Source organism: Typopeltis vanoorti, chromosome 18, assembly GCF_054136105.1.
Source record: "Typopeltis vanoorti isolate ZY-2024b chromosome 18, IOZ_Tvanoo_1.0, whole genome shotgun sequence".
NCBI lineage: Eukaryota > Metazoa > Arthropoda > Arachnida > Uropygi > Thelyphonidae > Typopeltis > Typopeltis vanoorti.
In genome coordinates, this window is record NC_143566.1 from 71,578,524 (window position 1) to 71,594,702 (window position 16,179).

General features: G+C 34.9%; 1 protein-coding gene and 1 long non-coding RNA gene across 3 annotated transcripts in view; one reads left to right on the forward strand and one right to left on the reverse strand.

The window, feature by feature from the left end:
* Positions 1–16,179, reverse strand: part of LOC150096790 (uncharacterized) — a 195,608-nt gene that overhangs the window by 61,163 nt on the left and 118,266 nt on the right. The window lies entirely within an intron of this gene.
* Positions 8,096–16,179, forward strand: part of Myo10A (unconventional myosin 10A) — a 202,060-nt gene continuing 193,976 nt past the window's right edge. For both annotated transcript variants that reach the window (XM_090408362.1, XM_090408363.1), the window contains exon 1: positions 8,096–8,175. The gene's annotated coding sequence lies outside the window, so the exon portion shown is untranslated. The remainder of the gene's footprint in view (positions 8,176–16,179) is intronic.

The following is a 16,179-nucleotide window of genomic DNA, read 5'->3' on the forward strand; positions in this document are numbered from 1 at the left end:
AGCTGAGAGTTTAGGGTTATTAAAAATGACCACACACACAGCGAAGAGAGTTCGTTGAATGAATTATGGAACAACAACAAGTGGATGCTTATTTTTCGAACAAAATCATCTTCAGCGATGAGGCTCATTTTCATCTTGATGGCTTCGTTAATCGACAAAATTGTCGCATTTGGGGTTCAGAAAATCCACGAGTGATTGTTCAGAAACAAATGCATCCACAACGTGTCACTGTTTGGTGCGGATTTTGGGCTGGAGGCATCATCGGTCCATTTTTCTTCGAAAATGCGGCTGGTAAGGCAATAACAGTTAATGGTGCTCGCTATCGCGACATGATAATCCAGTTTTTTGTGCCTAAATTGCAAGATATGGATGTGGACGATGGTTTCAACAAGACGGTGCCACATGCCATACAGCCCGAGAAACAATTCAATTGCTGCATGAGTCATTTCCTGGTCGTGTAATTTCCCGTTTTGGTGATCAGAATTGGCCGCCCAGATCATGTGACTTAACGCCGTTGGACTTTTTTCTTTGGGGTTTTTTGAAGTCTAAGGTTTATGCCAACAAGCCCACGACCGCCCACGCCTTGAAGGAGGAAATTGAGCGCTGTATCAACGAAATTCGGCCACATTTATGCAAAACGGTCATGGAAAATTTCGACAAAAGAGTGCGTATGTGCCAGCAAAGCCGTGGAGGCCATTTATTCGATATGCTATTGCATGCATAACCCTATACTGTATACTTTATGAATCAATAAGAAATTACAATTTTTAATTAAAAACCTGTGTTTTCTATCAAAATTACTTCTTGCGTGAATTTTGGGACACCCTGTACATATATACAAATAAGATATACAAATAAGCAGAAAATTAAAATTGAATGTCTAAGTTCGACAACCAGTCAACAGCATAAGTGGAAACTGTTATAAAGTCAGATACTGGTCCCATGAGGGCTCTGTGAGGACAGTCAAATGTGATATGTTGTATAGTTTGGTTATCCTCACCACAGTCACAAGATAGGAGAAAGGACGCGAGGGCATCCATGGAAGTTGAGAATGAATGCTGTGAGGAAGGGGGGTTAGGGCTACATTTTTCTCTTAAAGAGCGATGCGTCAATAGAATAGATTGCCATAGGATGTTGTGTCTGCAAGTAGCGTGAATGAATTCAAGAATAGGTATGACAGCTGGTGCGAATAGTCTGGCTCCCTCGATGAGTTCCTGCCTCCCTGGAGGTCTCGCTTAATAATAATAATAATAATAATAATAATAATAATAATAATAATAATAATAATAATAATAATAATAATAATAATAAAAATAATAATAATAATAATAATAATTCTGATGAACAGCGGCAGTAGAGGTGTTTGTAGAAGATGCAAGCAGCGGAAACTAAGTGCCTGTGTGAAAGTAAGTGAAGTGTATTACTGAGTGGGGACCATTGAATGCCTGACTGCCATTTTCCGTATAGAGTTCAATTTATACGTAGTGTATACGATAGTGTTCCCCAAGAATTCTTTACGGAATTCTTAGGGAACACTACCTCAAATAAGGAAGCAGTACACAACATTGGAACGGATTTGTGTTTTGTATAAAGGTAGGAGTTGTTCGAGGTTAAAGTAAGACTTCGAGCGATAAACTAAATTTTGGGAGACAGGAGGCAATATTTGTAATATGTTTCTGCCAAGAGAGAGAGAGAAAAAAAAGAGAGATGAGGTTAGAGTTATCCCAAGAAGAAAATTTTCAACATGTATTGGGATTTGGGTGTAGTCAAAGTAAGGATGCAATAGAAATGATTCTTTCTTTGTGTGTGATATAAGACAGAGTTAGGTTTTGTTTGCATTGAAATTGACCAGATTATTCAAACCCCAATGATGAATGTGTTTGGAGGTTTGTGTTTAATGTGGTGGTGGGGGTATTTAGGGCTGTGGAAATTGTGGTGATTTGTGCATTGCCGGGTTTGGCAAATTAAAAGGAGAAATGCAATGTGCTGTGATCTTCAAAACTAGTCTGCTAGAGTTAAGTCATTTGTAAGAAGAAGGAATAGGGTGGTGAGAAAAATAGAGCCTTGTGGAATCCCTGCATTGGTTGTATACTTAGAAGATAAGTAACCATCCAACATCACCTGAAGTGATCATCCAGTCAGAAAGCTGGCAGTCCAAGTGCAGAAATCAGGGGGCTAGACCAAATGATGGGAGTTTGTTTAACTGGCCTTTGTGCCAGACCCGATCAAAGGCCTTGTGGATAGCAAGGGCAAACACATGGGACTCGCAGAACTTTTCCCATGCTATTTGTGCAGATGTGGGTGACAAATGTGAGTAGATCACCTATTGACAGATAGTGACCGAACCCATATTGGTTGTCATTAATTAGATAATAGTCTTTAAGATAGCATACATCGAGATATCTTTATGAAGGGTAGATCATGCCTCAGTAACTTGCTCAAGTTTTATAACAAGGTGACGGCTGAACTGGATAAGGGAAATGGGTTTACAGTGATACTGCTGGACCTGGCAAAGGCGTTTGGCAGGATACCACATGGAATTCTAATCCGTAAACTACAACATATGGGAATGGATATAGGGTTGGTGAGATGGATAGCTGGGTGGTTGATGGAGAGATATCAAAGAGTAGTTTATTCAGGAGTAGAGTCCAAAAAACGGCCTGTAACTAGTGGTGTGCCACAGGGTTCTGTTCTTGGACCACTGCTGTTTAATCTGTTCATTAACGATATAGGGAAGGGTCTAAGTGGGACAGTTCATTTGTTCGCTGATGATGCAAAGTTGGGTAGGGCGATAGTGAATACAAAAGATGTCAAAGTCTTGCAAGATGACTTAGATAGATTGGAGTTCTGGGCTAAGGAGAATGGATGTCAATTTAATGTGGCAGAATGTAAGGTTATGCATTTTGGGGTGAAAAGATTGGCGACAGTTTACTGCATTGGTGGAACTGTGCTCCAAGAGATTGATGAGGCCAGGGACTTGGGAGTGTTGGTGGATAGGGAGATGAAGTTTAGGGGGCACATTGCGAAAGTAGCTAAATCAGCTCATCAACTCACTTGGTTGTTGAAAAATACCTTGACGAGCAGAGAAAAACAAGTTATTGTACCTCTGTACCGAGCCCTGATAAGACCTCATCTCGACTACTGTGCCCAGATTTGGTCACCTCGGTTCCTTCTTGATGGGGAGGAGGTTGAGAGGATCCAGAGGCGAGTGACTAAGATGATAGCAGGTCTATGGAATGAACCATATGAGAACAGGTTGAAGTTTTGTGGATTGCAGAAACTAGTTGATAGGCGGAAAAGGGGAGATATGATTGAGACATTCAAATTGCTAAAAGGATTCTATAGGATTAATTCAGATGATATTTTTGAGATCAGGACTGGTGGTGGGAGAACTAGGGGACACCCATGGAAGCTGGGCAAGAGCGTGGTTAGCAGGGGTGTTAGAGCTGGGTTCTTTACTTTTAGAGTGGTAAATGAGTGGAATAAGCTGCCAGAGTCTGTTGTGGGTGCTATGACAGTGAGCGAGTTCAAGGCAAGGTATGATAGATACTGTGAGAATGTTGAACAGCTGTGTGAACATGATGTTTAGGGCCTCCCTCGATGAGTCTAAGGACTCCTGGAGTAGCCCGTGGTAATAATAATAATAATAATAATAATAATAATAATAATAATAATAATAATAATAATAATAATAATAATAATATCAATATCCAACTGATAGTAGGTGGATGTTGATAGCTATTCCCATTACTTTGGAAAGAACTGGAGTAACAGAAACTGGAGTAGGAGAATGTAAAAAGACGACACAGAATGGGAGTCAGGTCTGAAATAATATGAAGTTAAAAATTTCACATTAAAAATGTTTAAAAAATTAAAATAAATACACCCCTAAAATACAATCTAAAGAACTGATAACGAGTTAATTCTTAATATGTTTTATACAGTTTTCTATTCAGCTTTTGAAACATGTAAATTATGAAAATAAGCCTTAGAATAAAATGAAAAGAGGGAAGATAGATAGAAGTATCAAAATTCATTATCAACGTTTTCATAGAAAATTAAAATTAAATTAAATTAGACTTTGAAACATGAATTCAATGAATCAAGACTTTCAAAGGAAATATATCACGGTAGACAAGTGCTGCCATCTTGTGGCCCCGAACCCTATCAGGTATATTTAAGTCTGACATACTGTAAGTTCTATGGCCGATTTATTTTTATTAATTATTTATCGGGCTATGGGATTAAAAAAAAAAAAAAAAGTTCCATGAGGAAAAGTCCCGCTCCTGTGTCAATCGATTCGGGCTCCGGCCAAAAACATGCAGGAAAAAAAGTCGGCTAGCTAGAATCGAACCTCTTACGGGCCTTCTTCGCGCAGACTATCACTATGAAAATAAAAGTAATTTCCACAGAAGCAATTTACTCAGACATCAAGAAGAGAGTTCATATAAAATTTTGTATTACATACATAATAATAAACTATATTAGTTGTTAAATATTGACACATACAAAATCTCCATAACTAACTCAGGTGGTTTCAAAGGAGCCTTTTTATTGGAAAAACCTGAGTTCGAATCCCTTCTCTGACGTAGACTGTTTATCAGAGCTTATTCAGTTAAACGTCAGCTAGCTGATCTCATACGGAGATGAAGGATTTACTACTGGATATTCAAGTTTTTATCCCTCCTAACTGGCAAACGGATCCCGTAGAAAACAGATCTGAAGACATAAAACACTTGCCTTTCGAAAATGCAGCAGAGGAATAAGTTGACTGTCTTTAATTTCTAAGAACCCATAATCATCGGACTCATTTCATATTGGACAAACGAGAATTGGACGGATAAATATATATACAGTATATTAAGCTCTGAATTGCCAACTATATGCGGTGTTTGGCCTAGTGATTAATCTTGTTTTGCTAAATATAGGCCATGGGAGTTTGTGAAAACTTTTAAGTAGTAATGGTTTTCATCTCCATCATTTTGTTTATTGGAGGACTGAATTCACTTCTATTGCATGATTCCTAAGTAATGTAATATGGCAACATAAGGGATCAATGCTACTGTTGTTGTTGTTTTGAAAGCAGACATTTCCCATCATTTGATGTTCGTAAACACTAACAGGTACTTAGGATATTGCAGAATCTGAATGGAAGAGAAAGATCGAGTTTCCGAAGAAACTGACTTAGAGAAACCTGTCGCTGTCCTCGGCTGTTTTCTGGGTTAAATTTGTGGATGTTCCTGTGAGTACAAAATACGGGACCTCTGTGGTTCTTTCCGTTTGTAGACTTAATGAAGCAGGTTTTTGGTTTGCGTTGCTATGGCGAAGTCACGGATAGCATCACCTTGACAGAAGATTTTTGGAGGGGGTTGATGATAGACTGTATGATGCTTGGGGTTGAGTAGCGGCTGTTGGCTGTGAAACTCGAGACTAGTCCGTGAACTGGAGTCGCTAGTACGTGCAGATTATCGGGTTTTGGGAGTTTGTGGGAATAAAAAAAAAAAGTATCATTCCAGATCACTTAGTGTAATTTTCATTAGAATATTCCAAGTTTCGAAAAATGCGCATCCCCCCCCATTATCCTGGTTAAGCAATTCATTTTCTCCTGTTTGTAATCGCAAGTTGTAATGCTATTAAAATGTGTTGGAACACCTCACCTGAATATTTTTACGCAAGTTAAACACGTGTAGAAATAACATAGAGCAAAAAATCCGCTGTGGTCAAATGTATTTAAAATAAAATATTTACGATTTTACCAGTACAAATATACGCCAACGTGGTTTCAGTTTTTATTTCAACTGGATAAATTTTTATGCAGAATACGGCTAATGAGGGCTGTGGGCCACTGTCGTCCATTGTTCCTTAATTCGCAGGATAATGGAAGGAACTCTCCTTATTATGGTTGTTCCTGTTTTCATGCTGGTTGCAGTATCGAGTTCGCCGTCAAGTGTCACATTAGAAAACTAACACATTATTATTTATATTGTTTTCGTTAAAACGAATAAATTAATCCTTTTCCCTTAATCATTAACCCTGTAATTCGTTAAGACAAACCAAGTTATGCATGTATCATTTTCAAAGTGAAATTTAAAAAAAAAAAAAAAAAATTTCCTTAACACTAGATTAAAAAAAACATATTCACTTTAGGCTATCATATCACTACAAAGGTATTTGCTCTTTTTAAGTTGCTCACTGAAAGTGAATACCTACAATTTTATATGATCTAAATATGTGATCTACAATCGTAATTTGAATATCTGGAATATCTTCTTCTTCTTCTTCTTTCACGATACAAGCTAAAAGTCTTTTTCGATATCCTAAGGATTATTTTATAAGTCAAGTGGATATTAGATCCAGCATTATTTCAAAGCCGAATGTAGAACCTATGAAAGTTTCGTTAAAATAAGTTGACCAGAGTATCTTAAGGTTTCTGCCTGGTCTCTGAGGAGAACCAACCAGTTCGAAACAGCTGTCAGGCCAGTGAAACCTTATCAAAATGGACTAATAGAAAGCGAATATATAGACGCTTGCGCAGCGTTCATGTTTTCTAAGTAGTGCGCGCTAAGGCAACTCGTGAATGCCGGTGAGTGTACTCCCGTAAGCTCTCTGGTCAACTGATTTTTAAGAAACTTTCATAGTTTCTACATTCAGCTTTGAAATAATGCTGGATCGAATATCCACTTTACTTATATAATTTTGCATCGCTGAACTGAAGCCTTTTGGATCATTATTTTAGTAAATCCTAAGGACTATATTTATATTCTCTTTCTACGTCTTCCTATATGTGTCTTTGGTCTTCTTTTATTTTGTTATTTATTGCTTGCATTTGTAATACCTGCCTGATTTCATCATTTCGGATTCTACTCATTCATACAAATCTTTTAATTGCTCTAAAAAACCTCATTTCAGCTGCTTGTATTCTACTTTTGTATTTTATTTTTGTCTCTATCTGACTTTCTAACCCATGTAATGTTGCTGATACTGCCATCACTTAATATAATTTCAATTGTGCTTCCGTCTTCACCTCTCGAACTGCCAAGTACACAGAACTTCACTATAATCATCATTTACACGCTACGCCATCTACCGCCTACCACCATCACTAGTTTTTTTGTTTTTTTTTTGTATGTGAATTGTGTATGTTCTCGAGGCCAGTTTACGTGAAACTAAAACCCCGAGTTTAAGAATGGTTTAGAAATAGATTGTATAAATCCATCCGTATTTCATATTGAAAAACAAACTAGGAAGTTTTTGTGTGTATGTGTGTGTGTGTTATATTTATTACACTGTTTGCTATGCTGGCAACTGCGTGTAGTTGGTGTATATATATATAATATTTAAATCTTATATATTTCTAAAAGTTAATTTTCATTTTAAATTACAATAATGTATATGCAGTGATTAACCTTGTTTTGCTAATTAATATAGGCCATGGGAATTCGTGAAAGCTTTTAAGAAGTAATGGCTTTCATCTCCATTTTGTTTATTTGAGGCCTAAAGTGGCTTCTATTGGATGATTCCCTAGTTATGTAATATGGCAACATAAGGAAACGTCATCAAAATTTCTGCAGTTCAGAATATTACATTAATTAATTAATAAGCAATGAAAACGCAGTTTTTAGCACAACTTGCAAAAAATAAAAATAATCTTCAGACTCTTTTCTGTTTAGCTGTTTGCAACACAACACAAATAATATGAGACAAAAAAGATGATCTTCTTATTGCTAGGGACAGAATTTAATTTGCTTAAAATGTATCACAAACATCCATAAAGTGCCTGTTAACTGATCGTATTCGAGTAAATAAATCAAGGAACGTGCATGCAAGTGTTGGCGATATCCTAAAGGAACAACACCCCCCTTCAAAACAACACTCACAAAATGCCATCGCCCTTGTGCAAACTTATCCATGCCTCTGGGCTTAAGCACTGCATACCAGCGCACTTACAAAGAAGGACGTCCAATGAAAACCTCGTTTAGATACACCTGTCTGACAACTTTCAGAGAAGTAAGAGGCCAATGAAAACCTACGTTATACCTGGGCACACCTGTTGCCTGAGTTGGCCAAGTTAGCATCTCCCATGGCAGTCATTGCGTTGTATCGATATGCTGGTATTGTGATTTTGTTGTACTTATTAATTTAGACTTCTAATCCCTACAACAGAGAACACACGAGGTAAGTGATATATATTTGTGTTTACTGGAATCTTAGTAATACTTTAGAGAAGGTAATATTAGCTAAATGGAACCTGTTTGCTGGAACTTTTCGACAAATAATGAGCTTATGTGATACTGAAGATTTTCCACCTTAAGACGTGCAGATATTTTTCAAAGTAATAGGAACGTCTCGTCTTCTGCTAAATGAAGGAATGCATGTCAAAGTAAATCCTTTTGATGTGTTAATGACATTTTTTTCATGTTGATTTTTTATACTTATGTCTGTAAGTGATTATATGTAGTTGCACTTTAGCATCGCAACCACCAAGGTGTACAGCAAGGATATGGGGTCAGTGTGCCTGCTGCTATATCATAGCATGTGGGCTGTCTGACCACTGCTTGGTGATCATCCATGTGGATTGTACAGCGGTACGAAAATGAATAGGTCAAGGATTGAATTACAGTTCATTATTAAAGTAAAATCTTTGCCTGTGATATTTGGCTTTTGAAACTTAAGTTAAACTCGTTTTATTTTAATGACAATTCATATAGATTATGTGAATTATAAAATATGAATGCACATACATGTATCAACCACGTACCTCTCCATTAATATAAATGTAATTGCTTGTTAATTTTATACTAATCATTTAAGTTTCTCTATCTCCTAAAAGCAAGAATCGGTGAAAGAAAATTATATTATTTAATTATCAAAAAAGTAAACTGTAATATCATTGTGTTAAAATAAATCATAGAGACAAAATTCACATTAGCGAAATATACACAAATAATTGGAATTTGTATCCTAGCGGCAGCTTTTACTGAGAAATGCAAATAGAGGGCGTGGATTTCACATTTTTTTCAGTTTCAATAAATTCATTATATATTATAAGTTAATATTCAGCAAATAGAAGGCGTAGATTTCACATTTTTTCCAGTTTCTATAAATTCATTATTAAATTATTGTTCATGCGAAAAATAATAAATAAAATATATAATAAATAAAAGACGTTTGTTTTATTTTTTTTAATTATAAGTTAATTTGCTAAATTATTAATTTATTATTATTTGATAATAATAATAATAATAATAATAATAATAATAATAATAATAATAATAAGTTAATATACATAGATAATCGGAATTTTTATCCTAGCGGCAGCAAATAGAGGGCGTGGATTTCACATTTTTCGATAAATTTATTATTAACTTATTGTACGTGCAAAAAATAATAAATAAATAAATAAAATATATAACAAATAAAAGACGTTTCTTCTATTTTAAACCTTTTTAAATATATTTCATCACCTTACTTATGAACTTCTTATTTATTGAATAGCTATGATAAAAATAGCTAAAGTAGATAGGTTATATTTTAAGACAATACAACAGCTCTATTGGGGTCTTTGTATGTGACTGTTGTTAACAAGCTACGTGATTTGTTACTGGGGCAATACCTTTTAATTGTTTCTAACGGCTTCTTTTAAACATCTTTAAAAATTAGGTCATATATATTAACCTTAATTATTAGTAGGGTCAAGGACATTTTTCATTCCCATAGTAAATGTACATGAACGTTGACCTTCGAAACGGTTCGAATTTCTGTATCAGTAACTATCACTTTTTATTTACACCTCCAAATAAAATACGTATAGAAATATAATAATTATGTTTGTGAAATAAATGTGTTTTGCTAATTATTCTTATTATTCTGTAGATGGTTATACCAAATCTGTACAAGCATTTGCAATATTGTTATCCCTCGTTGCATGTATGTAAGTGTAAAGGGCGCCCTCTAGTTTTTCTTGGAAACAGATAATTTTATTATTCATCACGAATCATTAGCTATGAATTTTAGCAGTGCATGCAGAAAGTTTGCGCTGTCGTTTGGCTATTCAGCATGAAGTTAACTGGGCTCGTAGATAGCAGAGCGCAAGAATACAGCGAAAGAAGTGGCCTCAAATTCCGAATTTCAATGTGATGCAGCTGTCCTACATAAATCATCCATTTAGTTCAGGATATGTACCAGTATAAACCCTTATGTAATTAGGTACAAACCTCCGGTCGGTCATTAATCTGCCTAATAACACAGTTGAACTAATGTCTATTAGAAGGAAATTACCAAAAAAAAAAAAAAAAAAAATTCTACATCCTTATTGAGTTACTGATTCTCGAATAATATGAAGTCTCTGTCAGACAGATATTTTATGACTAGGTGGATATATGGTTGACTGCTTATTCTGACTGTCTTCGAGTGGAATACGCCCGTCTTCGAGAGCACGCTAATGAAGGATATCAGCCAAAGAATTTCCGAACATAAAAGGCTTCGCCCAGTTTTTGCACGCGTTATTTCACAACTTAACGAAGCTCTCTAAACACATTCTTTTGACGGGTTGTTTAAGACCGCCTAATGAGTATTTGTTCTATGCTCGGGATGACAATTCTTTTTAAAACTTTCTATCAGTCACTAAAAACTATATATGTGATATTTAGATCATTAACATAAAATTCCCTACTACCTCATCTTGATTATTATTACACTAATATTAAACTGGAATTTTATTTACTTATGCGATGCGATTTCCGTTAGTCTGCGTCATTATATTCTCTGTATTTCATATATTCTTCTCAAAGTTCAATACACACACACTTTAACGTATAGTATTGTTGTGTTGTTGTTATGTTCCATCGAGTCGTTTTCGACTCCTGGTGATTCTATGAACATACATTCTCCATTCACATCTGTCCCTGGCCATATCTTTCAGAATTTCCATGCGCATTCCAGTTGCTTCATTAACTCCATCCACCCATCTAATTCTTTGTCTTCCTCTTCTCCTGCTTCCATCAACTTTAGCAAGCATAATCTTCTCCAAACTGTCATTTGCTCGCATAATATGTCCGAAGTATGACAATTTTTGCTTAATGATCATAGCTTCGAGGGAGCAGTCTGGCTTTATTCTGTCTTTCACTGATTTACTGGTTTGCTTTGCAGTCCATGGTATTCTTAGTAAGCGTCTCCAAATCCATAATTCAAATGCATCTATCTTCCTTCTTTCACTCTTTCTCAGGGTCCAACTTTCACATTCATACAGTACCACAAGGAATGCCATTGCTTTCACGATTCTGATTTTTGTTGCGTGGATAATATCTTTATCTTTAAAGATCTTGCTTAAATTTGTTTCCGAGTAAAAATCTTCTAACTTCTTCAGTACAATAACTATCTTTATCAATTCGGGATCCTAGGACCACCAAATTGTTAACTGCTTCCATTTTCTCCCCATCTACTTCAACATCATTAAGTTCACATGTTGTCATAACTTTTGTCTTTTTGAGGTTAAGTTTAAGACCATATTTAGCACTTTCTTCTTTAACTTTCATAATAAGTTCCTCCAAATCTTCTTTGCATTCTGCTAGCAAGGTAGTATCAACGTATAGTATACCCAAGGTAAAAAAACGTAAATATATATATATATATTTTTTTTTTTTTATTTTTTATTTTTTTTATTTTTTTCAGGTAAAATCCGTAACGTTTTGCTATATTCCTCTTTTGTTCGTCTGCGTTGTTTGTCTGCGTGATTGAATTTCTTATCCTACGGCTGCGGTAAATAGCAAATCTAACAAACGTCAATCTACTTCCAAAACAGTAATCAAACTAATAAACAACAACAATCATAATATTTATTATTATTTGACACCGCTAAGGATTCATAGATGGAGGGCACACTGCTCTACAACTCTTTATCTTCGCTCCTTCTTCCACCAACTACACATAGCGCCCCTACCATCTAAACACTACGCCACCTACTGTCCATCACCACCACTAATTTTTTTTGTCTGTAAATTACGTGTGTTCTCATGGCCGATTTGTCTGTGTGCTGGATGAAAATCTCTTTTTCCGAAGATGAAAAACCCTGCCAACTCCGTATGAGATTGGCTAACACTTTCAGTTGAAAACGCCCACATAAAGATTCCTCTCATCACGACGAGAATCGAACTCAGTCCTTTTCAAATCGTAGGGCGCAAACGTACTTCCAATTTGCGCTACGGAGGCAGTTATTAAACGGTGTCATGCTCAAATAAGTTTAATAAAAGCTTCGAGGATGCAAACTGAAACATTACACCTCAGTTGGGATCAATATATAATGAAAAAATTCCATTTATTACAACTACAGCTTTTAAGTGTATTAAGAGATAAAGAAACAAACGCTTTAATGCAAAATGGCATTCAGCTAAAACTAAATTACTGTTACAGTTTTCTGTCTATTAGTTATTCATTTTATAATAGAAGCAATACGCAGCACTGAAACTTCTAAAAAAAGTACTCAAAATTATTATAAAATTTATTATTATTATTATGCTTAATTCAGTCATTAGTCATTTAATTCAATAATAATAATAATAATAATATACGTTCAAAATATATGTTGTAAATATATAACATATAATTAATATCTAATGTTTAGCACAGAAGTTCTAAACACTAAAATTTTAACTTGTTTCATAAACACAAGATTACAACGAAGATGTATATTACTTGTGTACACATGTACATAATGTAAACAGTAAGGTATGAATGATAAAGTTTGTGTGTGATTATTATTATTATTATTTTTATTACATATCCGTCATGGAGTCAGAGGGTTTATAGCGGGAAGTCAGTATACACAGTCTGCCTAGCTTCACTCCCTCCCTCCCCTCAAACTTAGTGTTTAGTGTACGCCAGTTGTACGTGTGTGTGTGTTTAATAATTCACAGTATGCTAGACCACATTAGCGTTAAAGCCTTTCAAGACTGGTGAAGATCGAGTGAATCGGGTTTGGATGGATAAAAATCCTCTGCAATTTCTAAACTATAAACAAACCAAAGTACTGTACTTACAGAAACCAGTTTCGGTTGACCCCCCCCCCACACACACACACCACCATGTATACATCTCGTTCAGTTGTCAGTGTTATTTCTCGTCAGAGACAGACAACCTCGACAGCAGTCTCTTTATACATATGATTAAATCATATGTACAAAGCAAACAAATCAAAGATCGAAAATTTCTGAACATTCTTTTTTTTTTATTATTGAAGACTGCAAAAATAAAAGAAAAATTCTAACTGACAGACATTTTTTTTTCCAGATATGGACTAAAATGTTAGTCGAACCCATTTAAATTTTTTTTTTTTTTTCATGCCTCGAAGACGAGACAGCAAATGTCTCTTCTATATAAAACAATAGTTTGGCAACTGCTTATTACTTTTTGTTTTCATTTTCTAGTTTAAGCAATAAAAACATTTTAAAAGGAAAAGGAGGGCACATTAAGATAAGTATCGATCTCGAATACAGGTCACTGCTGACCAAAGTAAATTGACACAAGTTCATGATATCTTTAACGATGTTTGTTGCCTAACAGGCAAAACAACTGATGAGATTAAGATATTTCGACACCCAAGATATTTCTTGTACAACTAGCTACAGGAATTGACTTGTTTTCTGTTGAAGTTTGCATATTATGGCGATTGATCCCTTTATATAAAAGACAACAGAATGATTATTCGTTTATCATGTTTTGTTATTCACTTTGACAAAATTGAATATTTCGATCTGTCCTTCAGTTCTGTAGATCTAAGAAAGGCATAAGATAAAGTGTACAGAGAAAAGTGTTTCTAAACACTACAGTTATATGGGATAAATGGAGTGATAAAAAGCAATACATAGTAGGTATTTAAGTTGAAAGTCAGCAGTTAGAATTGAAGGAAATACAGGAAGATGGTTTTATGTAAAATCAGGGACAAAACAATGATACAAACTATCTTCACTCTTATTCATCATCTATATGGATCGCATTATGAAAGAAAATGGCATTAAACCCGATATTAGAATCGAAGATGTCAAACGCAGCTCTTTACTTGACGCAAGTGATGTTGTACTCTTAAACACATCCAGAGCAAGTCTCCAGCACTCTAACTAAACTGAATTAGAGGTAAACAGAATTTGGCAGGCAATAAAATCGGCAATAAAATCGGCAATAAAAAGACCAAAATTATGAAAATAGGCAGGAACAGAAAACTTCAGCTGCATTCTTTTATTGAAGAACCTATAGAATGAGTAAAATATTTCAGCTATTTAGGCACAGTTTTTAAATGAAGATGGCAGATTAAATCTGGAAATAGACAACAGAATAAGCATAAATGGTATGGTGGGAAGCGAGGCGAAAAAAAGTATACGGAATAAGAAAGAAATTAGACAAAACATTAAACTAGCAGTATACAAGACAGCGTTCAAGCCACTTTTAAGTTATGGATCTCAGAGTTGGATTAGAAATAAACGCCTTGATCAAATATTAGAGACAACAAATATGACTGCTTTGAGAAAAACAGTCTTATTGTAATTAATTATATATTAAAAGTTATTAATTAATTTTAAAATGAAGTTATTATGAAGGAACTTGACATTGTGTTAATACGGTTAATCTAAGGTGGTATGATCACTTAAATAAAATGGAAGAGAGGAAAGGTTAGCAAAACAATTGTTTGATGCCAAGATCGGGAAAATGACCAAAAAGAAAATCAAGATGTCTTAGAAGAACGAAATGTTAGATACAATACTGGAGTGCTGACAAGTAATAGACTAATTTAGAGGAAAATTGTGGATAAGAGATTAATAATAAGGTAAACTTAATCATAGAGTGCTGTCATAGTAGCCTGAACACCCACAAAGGGTACACATCAGGAAATTGCTGATCATCATCATCATGAATATTTGGATTTTTTTCCCCGTGATATTTCTGCACGCTAAATATCCTGAAACACTAATAATTCTTAATGTGGATTCAAACTTTCCTAATTTACAAAATTATTTCTTAATAATTTTTTTTTATTTCTTAAATCGAAACCAAATGTGAAAAGGTGGATTTTTTTAATCGCCAATATTTGACAGATTTTTAAATAATGCATTTGTCATTCCTTCTTGTTTTATTTTTCACACACACATATAACAAATCAAATTTCTCTGCTTAGAATAATCTAACTATAGCCACATTAAATCTAAGTTTTATGTTCCATTTTTAGTTTTTGGTGAACGGTTGTTTATTTTTCTGAAATCCAATTTAATTAACAATGAGAGTGTTCCTCAGTACACTCTGTAAATGTGCTTCTCTCCCTAATCGATTCTATTATTTGTCACAAAGAGGATCAATTTATTTATTTAGATATTTTCACTGGCATTATTTCAGTTTAGCATTCGTGAATCCCTTGGTGTCTTCTGAATGTGCAAAGAAACCAAGCAACCCCATTTGTTCGCATTGAAATTGAAACTTCATATTCACTGAAGTAAGGCTCCGTTTTTTTTTGTTTTTTTTTTTTTGTTTTTTTTTTTGAAACAACCACTCTCATATGAATGTCATTGCCAATTTCAGTATTCAGATATTCATTTTTAGTGTGGATGAGGTCCTTACTTTGTATTCTGCAAACCGGAAATGGAAGGAATGTTTAACCAAAACTTCACAGATATCTGGCCCGGGGCTATGTGATTTTTAAAGGGCATCTGAGGAGGAAAGTACGGCAGACAACCGCAGTCCTTGCACGTTCTCTAACCCGAACACTATATATTGTTTGAAATAGTGTGAGTTTCACTGTCCATATTCTTGAATTGCGGAATTAAAAACTCGAGCTTCGAGGAGAAAAGCGGTACTTGCCCGTTCCAGAGATCGATTAATTCTGGAACCGGTCGAAGAAAAGCTTAGACGTTCCTCTAATCGACGACTAGAATCGAAGCTTGGAACGGTCTATCTTCAACAAGCCTAGCACTATGGATGCAAATACCATTTCCACAGAACTACACAGGCATCTGGGTTATTGCACAGATGGCGTAAGTTCTGCCTCAAAGAAGAGAAGGAAAAGAAGAAAAATATATATTGTGATTGAATAAAGTTTTATGTAAATACGTTGTTACTGTATGCTGCGGGTTTTTTTTTTTTTTTTTTTAAAACATTCAAAGTCACATATGAATTAGTTACTAAAGAAAATGGAATTAG